The following is a 25,367-nucleotide window of genomic DNA, read 5'->3' on the forward strand; positions in this document are numbered from 1 at the left end:
TACTTGGTATTGGGGTTCCAGCCAGCACCAAAAATATGGAAAATGGAGGTTCAGTGAGGGTAAAAAATATGTTTCATGCTAATTATTTTTTCACTTATGTTTCCCCTACAGAAGCTTTGTAAAAACCTTTTTTCAAGGGATCTGTTTAGGCATTCCCTGTTAAAACCAGCAATATGAACCTACTTATTTTTATCATTTTAGTTTTAGTTCAAGTAAAATAAAAAAATTTTGTATTTCAGATTTATGAGTTCTCCAAATGGAAAGCTGCTACATTAGGATGAAAATTATTTTGAAATATTAAAAATAATTATTGCTAAGGATTAAGAATCTGCAAAGTAGTGAACTGAAGACTCCTGCTTTTCTTATTGAGGAGCCTGAACTTTAAATTTCCACGGCTGTTTTTCTTATCCCCTCTTCTGTGGAAGTCTTTGGAGTCCAGTAGGGATTCTGAGGATAAACACAGTGAACATTTTGTCTTTGCTATTTCCTCAGAAGTAGAGAACATAACTTTAGAGAAAGCATTACTAACTTCTGTGATTTGTCAAGTCATTTGAACATAAGGAATAAAATTAAACATTTCCCAGAGGAAAACAGATTTCAAGTCCATTAATTTGGACAAACTGTCATTGTGTTCTTCTTGATGTCAAATCTCATGAAGGAACTTGATTTCAAGAATGGTCTTTTGTGGAACCTGCACAAGGAGTTGGAATTCGAGCTGGACAGAAAGAAAATGTGTAAAAGCTTTCCTGATATGTAAATGTTATTTTTGTAGCCTATAGGTCAAATTTCCACCTAGATCTCACTTTCATCAAAATATTGTTCAGAACAAAAGGCTGTTATTTCTCTCTTGTGTGCACTCCTGCTATTGAAAAAGCCCAAGTTCAATTTCCAGACCTGAGTGCCTAAGCTCCTAAATGAGGAATCAGCCTCCTGCAGCAGGTTTGCAAGCAACCCCAGGCAGGAGGCAGTGGCCTGAGAGGCAGCCTGGGTGCCCCAGAGGCTGCACCCACTGCCAGGGCACCCCTGCCCCAGAGCCCTGCTCAGGACAGGACGGGGCCATTTACTTTGGCTGGACAGGATGCTGAAAAGAGAGAGCCTAAGAGATGTCAGAAATTAATAACTTCTCTGATCAAGGCTCCAACCAGTTCAAAAAGCTTTTCTGCTGACAGTAGGTTGTTTTCAATGCTAAGAATGAAGTATTTATCTTTATCCTTTGAAGCTGTGCCATTCATACCAATAAAGACACAAGAATCCTGAAAGGGATACTTACTAAAACAAAATGCCTGTTCAAAATTAATATATTTTTCTGTTTGAAACCACATTGTACACAGAGATCCTTTGGAGAATTTTAAAGACAAAAGCAAGAAAAATAAAGAAAAAAATTTAAAACCATTCTGGTCCTATGCACCAAGCAGTAATAAAAAATATAAAAGTTATGTCAAAGTGAACCACTAAATGGGTACACTTTCTGTAACTCAAGCCAATACAAATTTCATAAAACTTTCCTTGTTGGAGGTACAAACCATCCACTAAAAGAATAACATTGTCAGGCCATAATATTATCATTTGCACAGCTCCAGCTGAATGTGAAGTTGCCTATTGCATTGAAACAACAATATCAGGTGTCACAAGGCTGTGTCCAGCACCATGACAGCACACCCCATGAAGGCAGCCTGACTCTGGGAGGTGAAATCTTAATTACAGAGGTACTGCTGAGGTAGTGTTTTCTTCCAAGCATTAGGTTACTGGTGCATTGAAATTATTAAAAGGGCATCTACAAAGGTGAATATCAGTTTACTATGGTTTCCTAACAAAAATAATAATTAATCCTTGCACACTGTGCTTATATGTGGAAATTTAACATGATCATTCAGGTTTTTAAATGGCACTAAGGAATGGGTTAGTCATTGCAACAATTACTTTGGGGTGTCCTCACCTTTTGCTTAGTATCTGCTAAATAGCAGCATATTAAAAATAGTTCAGATGATGGATGTTAAGATCAAGATCAACAAACAAAGCAAGACTCATTATTAAATTCCCACAGTGCTTTTATCATCAAATTTCCGAGTCAACAGATTTGTGAGCATCTGGCAGCTGCACAAATGACAAATCATGACACAAAGCCTTAGCTGATACCACATGAAGCTGACACTCCAGGGCATGGTGAAGGTCACAGTGGTAATTTATCAAGAGTGTAACTCTAGTTGTTCTCTGTCATATTTATATATTTGAAACATTAAGATAAAGAAGTGAATGCTGAGGTTGTTGTTGAGCATAAAAGATAAAGCATTTACAGGGACCACTCTCTACCTGCTTTGTAATTTCCAGAGAGGTCACAGAGGTTATCATGTCTCTGCCTTGTGCCAAAAACCACCAACTTGTTATTGCATTTAATCTGTAAGAGACATTTTTATTAAGTGACCTGTGTTCATATTGCTCCCAGATATGCAGTGGCAGGTTCTTAGCAGAGTGAGTGACATCTGTGTCCACCCAACTGAGCCAATCTTTCTTCAGACCTGCAGTGACTTAGGGCTACATTTTGAGAAGAGCCTCATACCAAGAACTTCCATTGAAGCACCTAAACAAAAGAATTTTATGTGGTTCATGATGACACCACAGTTACTCACTTTGAGAATTAGCTTGAGCAGGGACCCACCTTCAATCCCAGTCCCACTGTTTCATTAACCAATCATGAAAATAAGGATGCATCTACAGATTTCCCACAACTCATGCTGAAGTTTTCTCCTCCAGCCTGCTGCTGTCATTCTTCATTTATGCAAGGACAGAAGCTCCCTGCTTCTGTGCCTTAGGCATTTAGTCATATATCAAAGCCTTTTATCCTTTTTCAGCCAAGAGAATTCTTGAAAGATACCACCATGGGAATCAAAGTAGGGCAGCAGATAACTTGAGGTTGTATCACAGTGTTCCAAGGCCACTGTAAGCTTGACATTAAAAGATACAGTAAAACCTTTCATAAATAGCTGCAGATGATCCATTACCTCACTGGAGCCTAAAGCACTTGCACACATTTGAATGCTGGATAATTTATTTTCCAAACATTTTCTAATTTTTTTAAGAGCTCCTATAAACTCCATAATTTAGGTATTATGTACTAATATACTCTTAAAAGGAAATAAGGAAAAAATGTCTGAGAAAATGAAAATGTGTCAAATTGTAGAAAGAAATGCAATGCAAAAGCAATTTTGCACTGGGGTCTGAAGATCAATATTTCATATATGTACTAGTGGAGCATTCCATAATGTAAACTATCCACACCCACAGAGTGATGTTTGTCCTATAGTAACACATGGAAAGGTTAGTTCCTACTGTGTTTGTGTGGAACAGATTGAACACAAGCTGTCTGAGGGGAACAACAAGTTTGAAGGGTTTTTCATCTTCAGCTGCTTCTAAAACGTGTCAGCTGCTGGGGTTGTTGTGTTTTATTATGACTTTCTGATTTATGCCTTCCGAAGGACCCATTACTTTTGCAAAAATGCAATGATGTGCCAGCTCCTTTGAGCAAGAGAAGGCTGCAGCATGAGCAGGAGAGGAAGCCATGAAAAAACCCCACATCTGAATTCAGCTGGTCTCTTATGCAAGCCCACAGGCCACAACTATTCTCTATTAAACAAGAGAAGAGGAAAACTCAGGTCTATAATGAGCATTATCTTAGAGAAACTATTTTTCTAGCTATTCCATGGAAGTATAGGTGCTGAGGATAATTAATGTCCTCATGCCCACAGAGAGTCACCTGTGCTTGTAGGTAAATACATCCTCAAAGGCTACTGGACAGCAGGCCACTAATCCTCCCCTGCCCACACCTTTTGATCCCAGCAGTGTGGAGAGCTGCCAGCAGAAATGCCCAGAGCCTGCACTTCTCCACAGGGTGATGAGGTTTTCATATGCTCTGTGGGAACCTCAGTAAATGGAACTCCCTCCTACCCTCATCTCTTCATCCATCCCCCCAGAGTGGCACAAAGCCTCTGCTGTGTCTGTATTGCTGCTTTGGTCTGTCACAAAAGCCCAAGAGCTTTCAGATGTTCTGTTGCACATTTTCTTTGTAGACTAAACTACAAGACAATTTATGATGCAAACTGATGCAGAGAAACCTCATTAGCTGAGGTGTGTCAGGAGCCAATATAAATATCAAAGCACAGAAGCCATTGCCTTGTTTGTGATATCTTCATGATATCTTTAATAAGGTCTCCTCAAAAAGCCTGAAATCCAACCCACACCTGACAACACAAAGGGCTCATAAAAAAGACACTACAAGGGGCTTTGTCATCAGTTAACTTGCATGCTAATTTACAATAAAATTGCTAAAAGGGAGCAAGGAGAGGATGCTTCAGTACAGGTATGTTACAAGTGCTGTGGTGAAATCTGCTGTTCACCATCATTTGAAGTGGTGGGACTAAGGATTTCTAGAGAGGTACATGTGGCAGAAGAAGTTTACCCTTCAGAAAGATCTTTCTTTCATAGCCAGAGAACACTCTGGTACAGGGGTGATTTTTGAAGCAGCCTTCCCAGGCCCTCCAAGAGCAACACATGCCCCCCCCTCACCCTGCTGTGATTTCTCTCCAAGGTGCCAGTGCCCACATCCAAGCTCCCATGCCTGCCGTGCTCCCTCAGCATGACCTGGCTTCTCCCAGCCTGTGGCCAAGGCAGTGCAGAGCACAGAGCCCTGAAAAGCAAGACCTGCCCTGTCCTGCCCACCATCTGTTGGTGGATGAAGCTGTAACTGGATCTGCTTTCAAGCAGGGGCCATCTGCCAATTCAAGCCTGGCAGCACCCCCACTGCATCAGGAAAGGTGGCTGTCTGCAATTCAAACAGCTTTTCAAAGCATTTTATTTTTCCTAGAGATTGAATTATTTGCTGTTTCTTTTTAAATTATTATGTAATTTGTTTTATTTGAGAGTTATCTCTGATTAAAATCTGTGTCACAAGGCAGGACATGGAAGTGAGAGAAATTTTGTTGGATCTAGAGTGGAAAGTGCTTTCTAAAATTCTTTCTTCTACTAGATTTACTTCTGATTAGCTTTTAGTGTTGAAAATTAACTTAATCTGAACAAATCCATTGCCCTCCTGCTGCAGAGAATAGCAGTAAGTAGGAGAGTTTATCTTTTGGAAGCAGTAAATCAGACCAAGTGGGGTAGCAGAGATTGGTTAACTTCTGATTTGATCTTTGAAAAGTAGAATTTTTTTTTTTAGTAAATGAGATGGTTTCAGAGAACAAATCTCGAAGTCTGTATGAAATTTCACAGAGGACAAACTGAATTCTCTCAGTTCCAAGGATAGAGATGAGAGCAAATTAATATTAATTTTCCCTGTCATTATCACAGTCCACCTAGAGCAAACATGAGCAAAACGGGATTTAACGTGGCTCAAGAATTCAGGATTTCTACCATGACCTCTCCCACACACCAGGGAGCAGCAGCAGCACAGGGAAAGGAGGCAGGAACACCCCACTCTGCCAGGTGGCACCTTCCTCAGGGCCAGGCTCTGCAGCAAAGAACCCACTTGGTAGTGTCAGCTCATCAGCTTGCTCAGAAAATACCAGAGGGAGCAGCCAAATTCCTCCCTGGTATCTTCAGACAGGATCACTTTTGAACAATATCTCCTTTACTTCCAGTGGAAAAATCCTAGTCAAATATGCCAAAGTATGGCACTTGACAGGGAATAATCCACTGGCCAAGCCTCTCCTTATGGTTTTACAGATCTGCTGGAGAAATTTAGCTCACAGCAGCACCTGATGGCCTCATGTGAATAATAAGTGTATTATCCCTTCCTCCAATGGGCAAAAGTGATTTTGTTAAACAAGTCCTGGCAGAGGATCTGCTTAAGAGCTTAGTCATCCCATGGAAATCTAAGTAGAAATTCATTAAACAAAACCCAATGTATAATAATCATTGGCATTAATCAGTGGCTTCAATGAGAGAATATTTTAAGAAACAGTCAAAACAGCTGTGGGCAGAATAAGTACAGGATTTTGTGACAAAAGAGAAAGGGAGAATCATGCTTGATTATTGTATATTCCCATGAGAACCTTCTCCCTTGGTAAAGATACCCACATTGATACATGTTACAGAGGGGTGGAAATGCAGAGCTTCTGAGTTCTTTACACCAACCAAATTCTAAAATAACCTCAGCCCAGTGTTTTATATGGACAGTGAATACTCCAGCTCATCCAAAGTCTGCATAAAAGTGAAGACCAAAGAACAGAGGAAACAACACTGCACTTCCACATTTATTGGTGGAATGAGTAGAACTGAAAAATAATACTTATAAACTCTTTTTTTTAGGCACATGCTTCTTTATCTGGGTCCTAAGAAACATCAGGAAGGAACTTCTGTTTAGAAAACTAGGCCAGAACTAAAGCAGCTTTTCAGTTTGCCATAGTTGCAGGAATAGATTTGATCAAATTGCTCCTTTTGGAATATTACACAGGATATCTTTTACTTTGTGAGCTGCTTGTATCATAATCAGTTTGCCCAAGGATTATCTTTTAGCATGTATAATGTCTTACAAAGTGAAGCTTCCTCCTTTCCTCCAGATATGATTGCATCTCCCAGAGTTTATATCAAGGCTAGCAATGTTATCTAGATTCAACTGGAAATAAGGAAAGAGCCTTAAAAAGATGCAAGTCTATAATTTCAAATGATAAAGTCTCTAATTAAGGGAAATATTCCCCTATGGGTATTTTGTTGCATGTGATCCTACAATTATATTTCCTATACTTTCCAGAGTATTTGTTACTAGTCACCACCATCTACAGTAATGCACTTATTTCATGGTAAAAACATATTAGCACTCTACATTTTCATTATGCAAGTGAGTTAAGAACAATTACTTTTTTTCTTTTTCTCAGAAAGGTTCACTGCAGTTCATCTACCTTAAGCAACACATTAATTTTACCATGACAGGGAAGGACTGTGGGCACTTGGCACCAGGGAGTGCATGGTGCCAGCCTTGTTCCCACTCTGAAGCCCTGCTGACTGATTAGATGACTTCAGCAAGTCTCTGAGGTTCTACTAAATTTCAAATATATTCATATTTCCTTGAACAAGGGATTTGCTCTTTCTCTGGAGGTTTCCAATTTTAGATGGCTCTGTAACACTTCTCAAATATTCTCCAAGAAAAACAGGCTGTCACTCAGAGAGGGAAGTTTCTAGGTGCATGGAGCACTGCTGAGCTGAGGAACACTTATGATTCCATGGAACAAATGACATGACATGGCATGGTGAGCATTTCATTGGCATAAAATTGAGCTAGCTCCATCCTGCTTAAGGAAAGAGCTGTGGTTACCTCAAAGAAAACTTGGAGTGCTTTGCTTCCATATAGCATCTGTCTTTTCAATGAATCAAGCAGATCTTTATAGGATTCCCTCTGTAGACCTGTTATGGACAGGAAACAACTTCTGTCTTAAATTAAGTAACTGAAAATTGTAAAGAGTGAGAGCCCCTCAAAGATTTCAGCATTTTCTGTTGCTAACTTAAGGAAGTTGCTTCTGATTAAATAATCAAATTGTAGGGGCAGATTCTTCATCCAAAGTCTCTCAATCAATTACCAGAAAAATCTAACAGAATTCCATTTTCCACAGGTAAGCTAAGGAGGTTATCCAATTGTATTTGTACACACATACATGCACTGGCACAAAAAGTTGGAGCATTTGAGTACACGAACTCAGACTTAGAAAGGGAAAGAATGATAAACAGGCTCACCTTTGGCTATTTAGACCTGAAATCTTCAGTCCTTTGTCATCATTAGTACACAAAAACTTGATTTCAAATTGCAATCAAAACAGGAAATGCAATGGACTCATATGAAAGAGCAACTAAAACTTTGTTAGCTTATTTTCAAAACACCCTGTGTCTCTATCTCCCTTCTTCAGGGATCAGAAGTACCAAAATAGAGTGAGAAGCACTTCTTCCACTATTCTTTTCCTGGCTGAAGCCAGGAAGCACTGGAAATCTCAAAGGAAAGACATTTTCCAACAGCAAACCTTTAGGTATGCTTCAAGCAAGCAGAGAGTTTTGGATTTTTGAATTACCTGTCCCTTGGCCAGATTTCCCTAGCAACTCATTGGACTATACTCTGTTTCTGATCACTGATGAATACAGCTTATTTTTGCTTTAATCTAGGTGAACATTTCTTCCTTTTCTCTAAATTTCTCAGAAAACACAATAATCAGAAATACTTGAGTGACTGAGGAGCCCAATATTCCTGAATATGGGATGTAGGTGTTTGATAATTGATTTTAAATGAAATCCTAAACACTCAAAGATTAGCTTTTAAAGGTTTTTATCTCTTCTGCATGCAGATCAGTGCCAGAAAATGGCTATGTAACTAAACTTCTTCAGAAATGTTTTTCTTGCTGGTTAATTTGTTTTGAAGTCACAAGGAAATCTTCTGGAAAGTTATTTATATCAATAGCTATCACACCACTGAAGTCATCCAACCTAATCATCCCCAGAGAGCTGCAACAATGGGAATTATAAATAGCAAAAATATCCTGCATATCATCTCCACTATTTTGAAAACATTGTTTTCATAGAGAACAGTAACCAAGAAGAAATCTCAGGACATAAAGTATCAGAATACCTGCACATTTGTCTCTGCCAAGAGGTCTTTCCAAGGGCCAGGTATTTTTCCCTGAGCTAAAGCCATTTAATGCTGCAAAGGTGTCACAATGGTCTGTGCATTCTCTGCCTGACTCCTGGTTTCTCTCTCATCATATTATGCAAGGGGAGAACTGAAACTCTGTTGATAGATAACCTGGAAATGCAATAAGGTAGACAAGGTAACAAAAAAAACTGTCCTAGCTTCTGGATAAAAGGAAAATTGCATTAAAGTAGTTGTTTATTTGGAGTCTGTTTGCAGATGGATTCATTTTGCTGTCTTCTGGATTGCAGTTTAAGGGTGTCCAGGACAGACTGACCTCTACAAGGTCTCTCTGTTTTATAACCTTGTTCTCCACACATCACAAATCCAAAGTGCAGAATATGCATCATTTTAATAATTTAAGCATTTCTTTATTTTGGTGGAGTTGCACACTTGCCCTCTCTGATGAGTACTGCCTGAGAAAAGCTGGGATCTTGGACCCCTTTCACTGTTTCAATAGTAGTCAGAAGATCCTCCAAATCCAAATAAAACCAACCAAAGATCTCCACACATGTAGTTCCTCATATTATTGTATATAGTTTCTAATGAAGACAAAAATTGGAGTGGTTAGTCAGATGGCATGGAGAAAGCCCAAAGCCCATAACTTGTGAAAAATTATAAAGACAAAACTTCAAGTATCCAGGTTGAAATTTCTTCTTCTTTGACTCAGTAATTTTTATTACTTTTTTTTTTTAATTAGGTAGAAATTAGTTCAGCCATTTCTGGAACAAACATTCATATTTTTCATCTGTTTTCTGAAAAGCTATAGTGATTTATAAGAGGAGTTTGAAATCTGGCAGTGAGACAACCCTCAAGTTAGAATGGTATCTTTATCCCTAGGAAAATCCATTCCTACTCAGCTATGTTAAAAGTTAGAGAAAAATCCCAATTGGTGTTTACAAAGCAGAAACACATTTTGATTTTCTGAGTGTTTCAAAGACAGTGTGCAATCCCTGAGCCTGCTGACCCCCTTGTCCTTGGCAGGTACTACATGTCTGTAGGCACAGCTCAGGGCAGGTTTATCTCGAACAGAGTTCTTGTTTTCTTACAATGAAACTCTGACATCAATAAAAAAGGCATAACAGAGGAGTTGACAGGAAAGGAAAAGCTAATTAGGAATTACTTGGGTATTAGAGACTCCTAACATTATTAGACAGCATTAGAGCCTTTGAAACCCAGCCTGCACAATAATAATTTCCCTAGAATTTAAGGGCTTATTCTCCAGTTGTTCTAACTCAGCTCTATTAATATCACTGGAGTTACATTAGTTTGCCCTGACTAATACCCTTTAGTTATGCAGACAAGAAAATAAAATCACTTTAGCTTTCTTTTAAAATCGTCTGAAAGGCTCCCTCAGAACAAAAAACAAAGCCCAAACACAGGACCCCGATGCAGCCCTGAACTGGCTGCACATTCCATGTGGAGGGTCAATAGGAGTTTCAGGAGGACACCCTCGGTCACTGCTTCCTCACAGCCACTTGGGAAGGAGGGGAAGAAAGGGTTTGAAAAACATTCCAGATTTCAGCTGAGTTTTTGTAGCTGTGCAGACACAGAAGTCGCTGAAATGTCCGGAGGGACAGCCTCAGCAAGCCTGTGACCTTCTATGACAAACTGGACCACGGCATTTCAGGAGGGATTTAGCTGGGATTGCTAAACATGAGCCAAAAAGAGAACTGCTTCTTGGATTTTTTCAATCAAGTAGCACTATATTTGGACTGGAAACAGCCTGTGGATGAGCAGGAATAACCATTAGAAGGCAAGTGAAAAGTTTCAGGCAGATACTACAGTCAAGGAAGAAACAACTCGAACGTATCTGGGCAAGTTTCCATATGACTGAAGCAACACTTTTTCCCATGACATCAGACTCAAAACAAACAATATATTATAGCCCATATGTTGATTAAGGAAAGCCCAAGCCGTGCAGAGCCATGCACCAGCCTTCAGAACAGCGGCTGAACAAAAGCTGGATCGCTTGCAAGCCATGGGAGTCAATCAAACAAACAAAAAGCCCCAGGTTTTCAGGATAAGGCACCTGGGTCAGACTTCTCAGCACCATGAGGTTGTGAACCCCGAGGTAAGACTGAAAGCAAACTGCCTGGATCAAAGCTATGCAGTCTGACTAGATGACAAGGGCAATAAGTAAACAGTGCTTTGAATATGCAGCAGCCAAAAGGCTCAGAAAACTGTAAAGTTGGTTGCAGATTACGTGCTCAGAGAACCTGGAGTTCTCTACCTACCTGAGGTCATACGGCATTTGCATGAGAAATTCGGACTTTGGAACGGTTTGCAGTCAGAGTTCAGAAGAGCTTTTGGCAGGTTAAACATGTTCCCAGTAAGATGATGCTGAGGATAAACATGCAAGAGAAATACATAAATGCTGTTTTCACAAGAATAGTGCTGCTTTCTTAGAACTGCCTGTATTTTAGGGAGGAAGGCTAGAATGCAGTCCTGATGGGATGCCAATACAATCCATTGAGAACAGTTAGTAAATCACACAGCCTAGCAACTGAAAAGGACATGGTACATTTTCAAATTCGAAACAAAAACAGAACCATGTTCCTCAGGAAAGAGGTACTTGTTTAGCATGTATTCATGCTGTTTACAAAAGGATTGGAAGTTTAACTCTTACTGTAAAATGGCCTAATAACATAATAATTACTGCATGCAGCTGAATTCACTGAGATGTTTTATCAGACCTTGAATTATCTGATCCATTGATCCTCTGTAATAAGGAACAGGAGGGCACCTTTGATCTTTCTCACAGAATTTAATAAGTCAAAATTAGAAAAGAGCCCTTTCAAATGAGGACAAATTTGACTAGGAGGATAACTAGGCAAGTTGTTAAATTTTAATTGTGTTTTAACAAAATTATCTAAGCTCATAGGTTTAATAGTCACAACAAATCAGGAAATAAAATGCTGCATTATTGTCACTGGTAGATTAAAGTGGCAGAACCTAGGTTTATAGAAGTATTAAGGGAAAAGAACATTTCTTTTGTTTGCACAGTACTGAATACATGCACAAATCCAACACAAAATGCCTTGTTCCTTATTCAGACTAGGGAAAATGCAATTTACTTAATGATTTTTTTTTCTATTTTAAGTGATGGATATGGTTGGAGTTGTTTTCTAGTTCTGTACATCCATTTTTATTCCCTTATACTTTCAGTTCCCTTAAACTTTGCAGTTTCACAGTGCTTCAATCCAGAAATGACTTTTTTAGTGTCAAACCAGACAGTGAAAGTCACAGCTAAAAAGCCCATCTATGTAAACGAATTCAGCAACCCCAATTCCTCACCACTCAATTTGGATCTCTGCAGCCATTTCCTTGAAGATAGATCCTTGTCCACAGGGATCTTTAGACAGCAGTAGACTAAATTAATCCCAGGTACTGTCAAGAAAAGAGGCACTGAAATGTGTTGCTTCCAAATAACAGCAGCCCTCTGGAGACAGCTGCTACAGCAAGCTGTTATCTGCCAGGAAGATCCAAGACCTCAGTATTAGTGATTGTCTCCCACAGCTCTGTGGGCTTCACTGTACATCTGCCACAGGTATTTGGAACACACAGTCTTTTAAAAATTGAATCTTCCTGCCAGTTGAGGTGTGTTAACATCTGCCTGCTGCTGCTGCACAGATCATCAGTGCCCAAATCCTCAGGGAACACTTAACAGCTTTCTTCACGGATCTCCCAGCTCTACTTTGCAGCAAGCAATGGTGACATACTGGCCAAATTTCTGCACAAAGATCACAAGGGTTTTGAAGAGGAAAAATTGCATGTATTTATAAGATTACCTGGATTTTAATTATTTAATTTGGTCTCCAGGTCCAGTCTGAAATCACTGGTACAGAAATTAAGGACCTGCCATTGTTGCATACTCACTTGCAAGTTACTTGGGGTATAATGCACATCAATACTTCTTTACATCCCCAAATAAACAAACCAAAGTAATAACACTGGGTGCTTAGCAGCTTACCTTTAGATATAGTTAACAGCAACTTGGCTTTCACTCATGACATCCATCCTGTAGGTTCATTAAATTCTAGAAGGAAAAAAAAGTATAAAGTTAGGTAGCCTTAAGTAATCCCTAAAGTCATTCCTGTGAAACTGTGGAAAACAAATATGGGCAGTTTGACAATTATCAGCCACAAAAGTTATCTTTTAGCCCTTGCTCTCAATTTTAAGTTGCTGCTATACATTTCCCTCAGTGTGAAGAAAGAAGAAGGGAGCTCAGCAAGACTCGACTGGGAAGAAACATTCTGAACCTGGTGACAGGGACTTGTGTGCAAGACTGAGAGGTCAGTTGTGTGTCCAACAGTGCTACACTTCTGGTCTTTGAACTAAATGCTTAATTCCTGATGTACAGACAAGGGATGCAAAGGCAGAGACAGGCATGGTGCATTTTAAGCTAGCACTTACTGCACTGCAGTGAGTACCCATTCCACAGGAAAAATCTATCTTTCTAATCTTTTATAGGATTAAATTATTAGGATCTTGATTAGGGTCTGTATAAAGCACAGATCACTATTACAACACTTTGTAGGAGCTTTCTCTATGTTCTTATTCCAAACTCAAGCAAGTTACATCTGCTCATTTAACAGTAAATTGTTTCAGTCACAGGAAGAACCTTTTTCATTATTAATCAGCACAAATTACCCCAGTATTTGTTTCACTGGATGCATGTAAAACATCTCTGTGACTTCGTTTTGCTTTCAGTAGTTATGCCACTGGCAATTAAAACCTTTCAGCTTCACAGATCATAGTTTCCACAATTTACCTAGAGATTCTGTGAAACTTACTTCACTGTAACATGCCAGTATGATTTAATAGAAAAAACAGAGATTTTTCACATTTTGTCTCCTTGTATATTTTATGCACATGATTGCTTTTCAGATAATATTTATTTTAGAGTAGGAAAAGCAATTGAGTGGCAGTAATATATCAGGATGCACTGGGCAAAGAAATGCTCTGCTGGGCTGAAGCAGCTGTCAAACATGTCTTCTCAAAAATCCTGAAAACCATGTCAGCAGCTACATCTCAGTTTTTGTGCACCTCAGCAGTTCCTTGCTCTGGCTGGAAGCATGAGCTGTGAAACGACTGTTCACAGCGTTCCGAGCTTGGCCATTGCCCCGGCGTCCTGGAATTGTAACCGTGTATTCTTTGGGGTCTATTCAACGCTAAACTAAGTTTCCAAATGTTTCTTGGCTCAGCAGCCATTAACTGGACCTTGAACTTCCCATTTGTATTCTGTGGCGGGGGGCTAAACCTGCCATCTGTTTTGACAAATGTTTTCCATTGCCTCTGCATAGCTGACAGAAAACGAGGAATATTAGGAGAAGTTAAAATTCTCTTTCTGAGCCACCAAGAATCCTCTGAGTCCTCAGAAATCCCATCAGAACACACCTAATTGTAATTCTGTTTGCAAAAGATTTTAGTTTGTCATGAGCTGCAGGTCTTAATATCTTCCTAGATCCATATCACTTGTTCTCTGAGCATCTGCCTAGTCTTCATTCCTTTGTGGCAAAAATCTTCACTGAGTGGAAAATCATAGCTGCAGGCATTCTGGGGAAAAAAAAAAAAAAACAAAACAGCATCACTTCTACTTGTGTCTTCTGCACTTTTCTCTGGCCTGAACAGTCCCAGCTCTTAGCAGAACCAGGAGAGTCAAGGGAGCTTGATAAGGGTAGCCAGTTATGATATTAGAAAACAAAGAAAGTGTCCAGAAAAAAGGAGTAATGAAAAGCTACAGTTCTTCTTGACTTCTTGTGAGCTTTTCTAGATTCTGTGGAAAATATATACTGATCAGACACAATTAGTCTTGCATAAATTGTCCCACAAGATGTGCATTTAAAATATTTGGGTTTGAAGTGGAGCTGAATAATTAATTGATACTACCACTGTAAGAGAATAACGGAAAGATGAAAAAATGTGGATGGCTTGCTAAATGAGCTCTTTAAGTTTGAGCAGATGAACCATGTCAGCATGGAAAAATACTCTTATATCATTCATGTCACATGTAACAAGACATCCTACCTGTGATTGCTGCCGTGCCACAGAGCTATTGTGCACATTAATAAATCAAATGAGATGCAAGACATGCAATTAAGTTCAAACTGTTTGGTTTCAGATGGGTAATTTAACCACACAGATGTAGCTGTCACTTTTCACAGACTGGACTGTCACTAACAGATTGTGACTAAACAAAAGCCAGGAGAGCAATATTCCTCATCCCTTTCACAAGGAGCATTTTGGTTCCTGGTCATACTATAGGCTCAGCCATTGTATACGTGCCAGGATTCTGTCTGAAGGATCCTGAGAGATTCCCAGCCTTCCCCTGGCAATCACCCACTCCACCAGGCCACAACAGAGAGGTTTTGATCTTTTCAGATGCATCTGAAAAGTGGTGTCTGTGCCATCCTGTGCTCCACAAAGCATTAATGGTTTCCAGATGTTGGCTCACAGGGTGCTGACACATCTCTTGCACCATTAGAGTATCACACAACAATATTATGAGAAGGATCAGAAGCACAGGAGAATTTTACAGCCTTTGGAATCCATAGTAACAAGAAGAGCAAAATAGGATGCTGCTGTAACACTGAACTTGCTCAGCATTGCTGCCTAGGATCTTATCCAGATCAGGCTTGTGCTGCAGCACCAGCAAGAAAGCAACCTTTGAATTCACTGTGCAAGTTCTAGCATTAGTTATCATACCTAAAATGCTGTGTAATTACTTAAGTATTATCATGAAATAGCATTAGTAGCTAGGTCTGGTTGAAAATTATACAGTCATTTTATATAAAATTGTGAAACTTCATTTTCTCTTTCAATGTATTTAAACACATCAATTTCCTTTCTGAAACACAAAATTCTTCCTTTCCTACCTGTCTTCACTTACAAAACCACATTGAGGGAAGAGAAAAAGAATAGAGGAAAATTTAAAAACTGGTCATATCACTAATTTTTGAATCATTATCCAATTAAATGATAAAACTTTATTTAGGAAAAGAAAAAGACTGGAAAACATAAAAGTATAATCTAGAATTTGAAAATACAACAACAATAGTATTTAAAGACTTGAGGCAGATTTTAAGAGAATTAATTGAAGCTTCTCATAGCATATCTGAAAGATTTTACACCTTGGGAAACCTGATAATTTTCAGAGATATCATCTCAAATATAAAGAATATAAGGAGTTCTTCACTTATCCCATTTCAAAATTATTCCCTCATCTATGAAAGCAGAGACAACAAATCTGTTGATATAAATGACAATAAAAAGCAGCCACTGATTTGTGGCTATATTTTTATTTAAAAAGGTGACCATGTAACAGCCAGTAAACACAAAACATGAGAAGAGGAGGGATGCCCAGTGATAGTAACCATAAAACATTTAAAGGGCAAAACTAAGAAGAAATACGATTTGCTCTGTTTTAGTCCATCTGACATTTTTATATCCACATTTAACTAACAGGTCATTAATATCCACACAAATGTAAGCAAGGGAATTTTGAGCCGAGATGTCTTGTTCAAAGCAATAAAAGCTTTATTCACACTCTGCTTGTACCTCAAACATTTCATAACTTGGCAGCCCTGAACATGTTCTCTGAGAGCCACCACTCCAATTGCACAGAACAGAATCAGTCAGCATCTGTTCAAAAAATCCTTGCTCTGCTATGGAAAAAAGCAATTATCATTAAAGTTTTTCCTTCAGAAAAATCTGGCTACAGAGGAGGGGAAAAATCAGATATCAAGCTGTGTGCAATAGGGAGTTTTAATTTTCCCTTTCTGCCTTCTAAGTGGAAGAGATTCCTTCAAGTGAAGTCCTTCGGCAGATTATAACTTCCTAAAGAGCCACAAGAGGATTTACTCATCCAAGTTCCCTTAATACAGTCCTGTCCTATTCTGAAACATCCTTAAATGCTGAGATCATCAGATAGCAAGAACACATGTCAGAAGAGATGTGTTCTTTTTCATTCAGGAGAAGATACCAGGGAGCACTTCTTCAAGTTAGCTATTTGCAATTTGTCAGAAAGTCTCAGCTTCCCACTTTAAACAATGGTTTCTGCAGCTGAATTTCTTTCTGCAGACTGTGCTTCATAGAAAACAGATTATAACAGAAAATAAGGATTAAAATATTAGAACAGTATTTTTACCAACATAGTGCTTTCAATAAATGTTTCCATTTTCTTGATAAATTAAAGAGGAAAACTTGTTTCTGAGATGATCCTGTTATCTAAAAAGAAAACCAAACAGAATCCCAAACAGAATGATGTTTTCCCAACCCTAAATCTGCTTTATGACTGGAAGTTTGTAAGGAATATTTCTATAAGGTTTGCCTTTAGGCATGACTAAAGTGTGATTCTCACAATACTCATAAAAAATGTCGGTGTTCCAAATATAAGCAATGATTAAATCTTTAAGAATGGCTTCACTGAATTTAAGGTCCCCAGCTCTGATTTTCACAGATTGTATTCTGAAAACAACACTGTGGAGCTGGTGTGGTAGTGAGTCTCATTTTGAACTGGGCTGAAACTAATTCAGGCTTCTTTTATGTATTTCCCATGCTAAGGGGAGGATCCTATAGTACCTAAATCTCATGTAATTTAATGGTCTGTTGGGACAGTCCCAGTGTTTTCAGTGGTAACTATAATTTTAATGTAGCTTTTTTTTTTTTAATTAGAGATGATTCCTGAGGGTCTTTAGCAAAAGTATTCATTAGTATGAAATACACTGCATGTGCACAGAATTACTTTGATACAGAGTTGGATCAGCAATAACTCAAAGAAAAGGATGCACAAGGAAAAAACAGATAGGAGACATAGGCCAGGCTTTGGGAAGCCTGGCTGAATCAACAACGAGACTAATGGGAGAACCTCAGCTGAGAACACATCTTTGGGAAATGCCACTGTAAAGATGACTGGTGAGAGCAGGAGAACTGAAGACTTACTTTGTTAAAAACATCTCTGAATGTCCATGCAAGCAGAGAGCATTTTTAGGATATATGAAAATCATTGTTTGTCTGGGCTGACATCAGTCACTGTCCATGTGTGCCCTCAGTGAGCTCATCTTTCCACAGCTCCAAAATATGCTTGGGATATTGTGGCCATAGACATCCAGTTCAGCAAATATTATTAAAGGTCAAACACTTCAAAACAATGTGGAGACAACTACATCTATCAGAAAAGTCTGGGTTTAATAACAGAATGCTCAAATAATTGATATTCACATCGGATTACTTTGGGTCCAGGACTTACCTTAACATTTCTATAAGTAATGTGCTGTGTTTAACAAACTGAGCTCATCATCTGGGATTACAGTTTTGCTTGGAAGCCCTCCTGAAAGTTTAATTGCTGCTGCCACTTGTACATGCATTTTCTCTCTGTTAAATGCTAAATTAAACTGATTTGTTTCAGACAATTCCTGAGGCGAAATTTCTCCAAGGCTCTGGGCTTTTCCTGCTTTGAAAATTAATGGCCTTTCCTACTTAAAATCTAAAGTGGCTTTTAGTCACTATGAAGTTTTTCATGTGCCAGTGTTATTACTTAAATAATCTCTTCTCATTAGCATTTACCTTCTGTTATGTAATACATATGACACATCATCTGTCTTCTTTTTTATTAGCCTAAATATAACAAGTTTTCCCTTTCTTATGTGTCAGATGAGCTGCTACATTCCATCAAGGTATCTTTAATATTTCATTTTTATGTTTTCCTCCCATTTTCAGTTTCCTGCCAGGTATTCAAAATAAGTTTTGTAGGTAAAGTCTGTGGCAGGACGTTATTCTGTGGCACATGGCATGGTCTAAACAGATCACCAGTCCCAGTCAGGAAGAAAGCAGAGAGCACTCAGACTTCAGGATCTAAGTGAAACTTTTGAATTCAGAGTGATATCAATAAGTCAAAGATGAAAATAAAGTCATCTTCTTCTTTCACAGAATTTATCTATTCTTATCCTGAAAACTGTTGCCCCTCAGTTCTCTTGCTGTTCTTTGAGACATGCTCCTGCAGGAGAATATTTTGCACCAAGTGATGAGCTCATGTTGAGAGCAGCCTTCAACAAAATTTCCACGTCCAGATGGCATATGAATTATAACCTTCTATCATGGACTTAACAAGCCGTGGGCTGCTCTTAATTGTCACTTCCAGGTTTCAGTGTTGTTTATATGCCACTAATAAAACCTGCTGTTCTTCTTAATAACAAGTCAGAAAAATTAATTTTTAAGGGATACACTTGGCACCCTACTTTCCTTCTGTCTCCTGTTACATTCCTGCCATGGCTTTCTCCTGTGCTTTTCAAACATAATCAGCAATAGGTCAAATTTTAATATTTTATTGAGATTTTCTTCATACCATTTTGAGGAAAAATTCTTTAAGGGAAGAACCCTTATACCAAAACCCTTCTGCTATATCTGCTGATCACCGAGAAAATTTTTTTTTCCATTCATGGTTATTACTGTGAAGCAAATTCAGAGTCTCTGGTGAATAATACGTAAACAGAATGTACACAATAAGAAAATGCACTTAATATTTTATTATGTTTTAGCTGCCTGTTAGGTATCTCACCCCAGCCAGCAATTTATAATCATGTGCACAAGGCAGCTTCCTGAATTTGCATAGTTTAGAAACAGCAAAGCAGAAACATCATGGTGAGGGTAATTACTTTTAAACAATATTAGAGCAGAGCTTAGTGGATCAGTGCAGCATCTGCAAAGTTCTGCCCATTAAGAACTGCAAAGCCTTCAGATGAGGCCCCAAAGAAAACGAGCTACATGAATTCAGCCTGTTAATTGCACAGCTTTTATTAAATTAGTGCTAGATAATTGTGAAGCATATGTCGGAGTTGGGGCTTCCAGAGCTGCTTGAGAAAGTTCAGGGTAGAGAACAAAACCTTGAGTGACCAGGAACAAGACCTGGTGTCAGCACAGTCTCAGCCCAGGGCTCCTGTGCAGGGAATGTGTGCAAAGAGAGGAGAAGGTGCTGGCAGGAGCCCCTGGAAGGTGAGGATGTGCAGATCTCCCAGCATCACATTTCTCCCTGCAGCAGCATTTGGCACAGCAGACCAAGGCCATCCTCCATAACCCCAAAGCTGCCTGGGCAGCCCATCCACAGCTGGGATCTCCAAGGAAGTCACTTTGACCTCAAGGCCACACGTACAGCTGTAAAGCATCCACATGGCCCAAGGGAAGGCTCGTTCCTTCAGCCTTCAAGGCATTTCCCAGCACAAAGTGCAGCTGTTTGGGGTTTGTGCAGGGAACATTTGGAATTGCAGCTTTGAAAACCCTTCACTTTTTATAGCTATTTGCAAAGTAAATGCAGCAGGAGCTCACCACAGAGAGGTCAGCTAACCCAGCAGTGTGGTTTGAGCGCTTCCTCTCGACACACATCAAAGGCAAACCCAAACAAAAAGACTTTTCTTTGCACTTATAATTGGCACTGGGCAGAGGCCTGCTCTCTTATGCAGGCCCCTGAAAGAAAAGGAACCTGATGATGCCAACTGGAGACAGACAACTCAAAAGAAGTGGTGCACCCCAACACCTACACAGATGCCTGGCATGGCCAGTGGCCCCTTCAAACTGATGAGGAAGTGGAGAAGAGCAGCACATTCAGAGCAGGTTACACCAGCACAGCCTGGCAGCTCCAGGACAGACACTTTGTCACCAGTGTCACTTTGTCACCAAAAGCATCCCCCAACAGCCAGCTCTGCTCAAGCTTCCTCACCTACACATAGGAAAAAAGTTATCCTGGCTCCAGGACAGACTGTACACCATGGGCTTGGATCCCTAAGTTCCAAGTGGCTCTTTTAGACTCCAACTGCATATTAAAACTTTTTCCCAAAATATTAGTCATGCTTAAAAGGCATGAGGTTCCAACACGCTACAGCCTTGTATGCAAAGTAGAAATAAAATCCTAGTCAAGTTTTTTTCAGACTGTCTCCCTCTTGATTTCTGGGAGCAAGTCCTGCTTTGCCTTTAGAAGTCTCTTGTCTGACTCCATGCACTAATATAATTGGAATTATATTGCACTAGAACTATGCTGCATATTAAGATGTATGCACAGCACATTCCTTTAATCACACATAAGCTTCCTGAACTGTATTATTTTTCATCTGTTTTTTGAGTAAATAATACAGAAAAAAAATTGCTGTGTTCTTCCAGTGTTTTGGAATGTGTATTTTGGGGTAAGGAAGTATTATGTTGGATTTACTGTACTTTGGTACTTCTGTCTCAGTTACTCAAGATCAAACCTGAATTCCCCCAGCAAGGGGGAGGGTGGGAATCACAGTAACCCAGGGTTACATGGTACAAATGGTATTTACAGTTTGCTATTATCAAACAAATCCTACCAATCACTGAAGGTTACTAACCAAATTCCTTATTTTCTGTGAATTAAATCAGCTGTCCTGACTTTGTTTCCATACACTGGAAGATGTTATATACCTACTGGATTGGGATTTTTGGCTTTGAGGTGCAGCATTTGGTTCTTCAGGGTATTTTGGAGCAACTGCATGCAGAACAGCATAGTGTAGGTTTTGGAGTATTTTCCATAACATTAGTGATTTTAGTCAGATTTTAATTCCTACAGGAATGGTGTTATTTCATTTAAGAGGAACATCTCTTCAGCTGCTCTTCTGGGAGACAGGTCCTTAAGGAATCTCTTTTTTCCGTATGTATCAGGTCAGCTTCTCTCAGGAGTCAGTCCTGCAAATTTTTTTGGGCCTGGGGAAAGCAGTGTTCTCTTTCTTTTGTACAGTCAAATCAGATAACTATAACCCATTTCTTGATGTTTTTTGATAATTTAACTCTTTCCTTTTAAATACTGAATTTTTTGTTAAATGTTTTCTACTGTGAACGGGCTGTGAAATATTTTCTGCCTTCCACACATCACAGGGTAAGACCTGTCCTTAGCAGAAGGAATTTTCAGACTTTAACATCCTATTCAAGCCCCTCAGATTTTCATGCAAGTAGCTTCAGCTACTACTCTGATAATACCAAACTTCCTAAAAAACATACCAGCCAATAGAGAGAGGCTCCCCAAAAGTCTCTTTCATTGATCCAAAAATTATAATTTCCTTCACTCTCTCAGATGTTTGAATCCCTACATAATCCAAATTGCACAGAGCAGAAGTAATCCTGTGCTCAGGGGAAAGCAGACCTGAAAGGTCAAACAAATCTTAAGCTATGCTGCCTCAAGCCTTTCTGCTTCCAAAGGAGTGGCTAATGACTTGTTCTTTGGGAAGACTGGAAAGAGTTCAAATATGAAGGCGTGATTAAGAGAAGAAAAATCTTCCACACCAATTACAGCTTCCCTGCTTTTGGCCAGAATCCATAACCCAGCTTCCAGGGGCAGCCCAATGACTTTTCAGTTGCCTTATGCTCCACAGGGTCAAAAGGATAGATGCATGCTATCAGCTTGCTATTTTATAAGCTGGAAAATAGAGACATTGGATGGGCAGGCTGCCTCAGAAATTCTTTTGGAACATAATTGGCACTTAAAGCTTTTCCAGAAGAAATGATTCAAGTTTCAAAATTTTCTGAGAATGAGGATTGCACACAAGTTATGTTTGCCTCCAGCTCATCATCACTACTGTCTCCAGTGCCATTGCAGCTTCAAAAAAACCTTCAAAACACAGTAAATTAGCATAAAGTAACAAATTCCAGCACTTTTTAAAGCACCATGCTCTTCATGCTCTCATTTGGCAGCCTGCTGCTTTCCAGCACTTGCTAGCATGCTCTTCTCCCTGCATTTGTCTGCTGCCTTTTTGGCTGACACAGCCAGAATTGCTCACATCCATCCCAACAGCATCCAAGGAGTTCTCCAAAGTGAGAGTTTGTGCACTTACTGATGGTTGCCCAATGATGTGGAGAGTTTCAGACCCTGACAATGCTCTAAGTATTGCCAGGTGAGAGAAAAACGTGAATCTGTGGTGATGGCATGAGAATTTTAGTGAACAGAGCAAAGGTACACAGTGGTAAGGCATTGCACTGCAATACTCAGCTGCAGGAATAAATGCAGAAATTTGAGAAGGAACCATCACACTTGCAGCTGCATGTATGAGAACCACATTGTTACAATTAGGTCCCACCTTGAAGAGTTTGTCACCAATTCAGTGGAAAGAACCCACAGCTCTCATGAGTCTCCTTTGTGCTCTTGTAGGTTTTTTGCTTTACCTCCATATTACTTGGCCCCAGCAGCAGTTCAAGGGTGAGGCAGGAGGAAAGGATGCAAAAAGTATTCCAATGGTTCCAGCTGGAAGAACAACTCCTCTGATAAAACATCCATGGCTGCTATAATGTGCATTAGGTAACATCTTGTTTCACAAAACTCAGAGAATTTATCCCATTTCATTAATGTGATACAAAGTAATTGGAATCACCCCTGCCTTTTTCTGCATGGACCATGAACAAAAAGAAATTGGGCCAGTGTTTGAGGTTTGACAAGCACTTGCTGGCTTTTCACTCACTGGCTTTATGCAGCTGTGATCAGCAGCACATTAGGGAAGAGTGGAGCTGGTATAGATATTTCCAGTTCACCAGCAGTAATTAGATCTGTGAGCATGAATATAAATCTAAAGACCTGACACCCACATGGCTGCTTCTGGGCATATTTCTATTTATTGTCTCAAGAGCCTTCTTTAATCTCTTGTAAAACTGTGTATCTCATTCAGATTAAACCCTGGGATAAATTTCTTGTCTTTCCACTTCACGCCCATTTGGCTGCATTGCACAGCAGTTTCAAGGACATGATCCACAGATAGCAGAAATGGCAAGAACTTAACTAAGTAGTGAACAGCCAGCACAGCCAAGGTCACACACACCTTTAACTTAACTTAAGTGGCTGAGCTTCAGTTTTCCCCTCCAAGCAGACAACCAAATATACAGTTTGCCTTAACAGAATTGAAGAGACTTACAAGTGGAATTTCCTTCTGGATTTCCTTATTTCCTTACAAGAGCACTAATACGTTACTTCTTAATGACATTCTGTATTTTGGCACAGTTTAACAGAGTGGGAGGACAACAAACTTGGGTCCTGTGAGGGAGGAATATAGCAGGCAATGATCAGAACATGGATGTGACTGCAGCCCTTTGCCTTTTTTTTCAAAGCAAAAGTTTATCAGAAATAACTGGGGAATGGACAGTGAGAGGATGAACAGCCTGCAGGAAGGCTCATAACCAGGATAAACAACATAATGCAGTCAATAGCTGGCATGTTCTGCTATTTCTTATCCATATTAAGAGTCAAGTATCGATTTCCCATAACATACAGCACATTTTACAGAGTAGCTCCAGGAGTCCTCAAATCATAAACACACCCCTGACATTCTCCTGAATAGAATAATAGATAGCAACTACTCCTACAAAACAGCAGTAGTGGACCAAACAAAGCTGAAAAAAAATAAAGTCTTCTATAATATCTTTTTTAAAGTGTTTTTGAAACTAAGAATGTTAATACATTAATCATAAGTTACTCTTCAAAAGACAAGTAAAAACACCATCAAGTAATACTGGAAGCTCTAAACATTTCATATTTTAAGTAAAAGGCAAAAGAAAACTTCCAAGTTTAAGCTGGAACACAAATTTGCTTTGTGATTAGGGACCATGTTCCTGTCTCCTTTGTGCCTCTATGCACCCAGCTGGAACAAGTAATAATAAATTAAGAAACACAAAAACAAAAAGCAGCCCTGCAATGAGATCCAGATGCTCCACTAAACTGCCGTTCCCCTTAAACACCTTCCAAACCATAGCTAAATAGAAATACACCCAACAGCTGGATTTTAGGCATGTCTGTGAAACCATAGAACAGCCTTTATCTGTCTTCCAACAATTAGAAGCTACCATGCCTCTTCAGGAACTGGAACCACATTAGTTCATTCTATCCATAACAAGGTAATTAGAACAGAACTACACCAATGCCACCTCAAGATTAAAGGATCATACACTTCATGATTCTCTGTTTGCACAGTAACTTATTGTGTGGTTTACCTTGGCCAGGCAATGTGCACACTGAGACTGCTGCATGTTACATGAAATTCAATCCTTTCACTGTTACCATGTCTTTTCCTGGCTTTTAAATTCCCTGCCCTTTCTGCAATTTCTATGGGGTTTTCTCATCTTTTTAGATCACACAATTTTACCAAAATCAGTATATTGTTATTGTATGTGCTTAAAAATTGGTGATTGGAGCTGAACCTGGGCATACAACAACTTATGCTCAAGTATCATTATCTCAAGATGTTTTAGTCAGAACTTTAGCTGGATATACTTTAGCTGCACACAAAAAAGCAGAAAATGGGAGAAAGCTGTAGGACTGCCATGTAACTAAAGGCTGATACCATCATAGACACAGAAGAAATTAGACTTGCATGAGTGTCTGCAACACCACTGCTTTGTGCGTGTGGTGTTCAGCTTTGCTACAGCAACTTTCTTTCCAGGATCATTTTTGTAGGAGGCATTTGCAGTACATACCACCAAACACTAGACTTCCTGCAGAACACATCTGTCATTTCTGCTGGCTCACACTGCCCTGCTAGGATCTCAAAGTGAAGAAAATGACTGCTCCTTCAGAAGCAGTTTCTTCTCAGATGTTAAGGACATGCCTGTGAAGCCCTGAGTTCTGCTGAAGTAGTATTCTACTACTAATGAAAGTGCTCAGTTGAAGTGTGACACCTACAGAGGAACGCCTTCCTGCAAATGGATAAAGAGTTCCCAGAGCATC

The 25,367-nt window shown here is 39.4% G+C and overlaps 1 protein-coding gene and 1 long non-coding RNA gene across 5 annotated transcripts in view; one reads left to right on the forward strand and one right to left on the reverse strand.

Annotated features, from left to right (window-relative positions):
• Nucleotides 1–2,471: 2,471 nt before the first annotated feature.
• Nucleotides 2,472–25,367, reverse strand: part of LOC306802648 — an 81,934-nt gene continuing 59,038 nt past the window's right edge. For both annotated transcript variants that reach the window (XR_013774421.1, XR_013774422.1), the window contains 3 exons: nt 12,633–12,698; nt 10,897–11,002; nt 2,472–2,578 (listed from right to left, as the gene is read on the reverse strand). This is a non-coding gene — a long non-coding RNA (uncharacterized lncRNA). The remainder of the gene's footprint in view (nt 2,579–10,896; nt 11,003–12,632; nt 12,699–25,367) is intronic.
• Nucleotides 10,020–25,367, forward strand: part of PDE5A (phosphodiesterase 5A) — a 101,962-nt gene continuing 86,614 nt past the window's right edge. For 2 of the 3 annotated variants that reach the window (XM_079307133.1, XM_079307134.1), the window contains exons 1-2: nt 10,020–10,733; nt 12,865–12,954. The gene's annotated coding sequence lies outside the window, so the exon portion shown is untranslated. The remainder of the gene's footprint in view (nt 10,734–12,864; nt 12,955–25,367) is intronic. The other variant, XM_079307131.1, reaches the window with a different exon arrangement.

This window comes from Erithacus rubecula (assembly GCF_903797595.1).
Source record: "Erithacus rubecula genome assembly, chromosome: 5".
NCBI lineage: Eukaryota > Metazoa > Chordata > Aves > Passeriformes > Muscicapidae > Erithacus > Erithacus rubecula.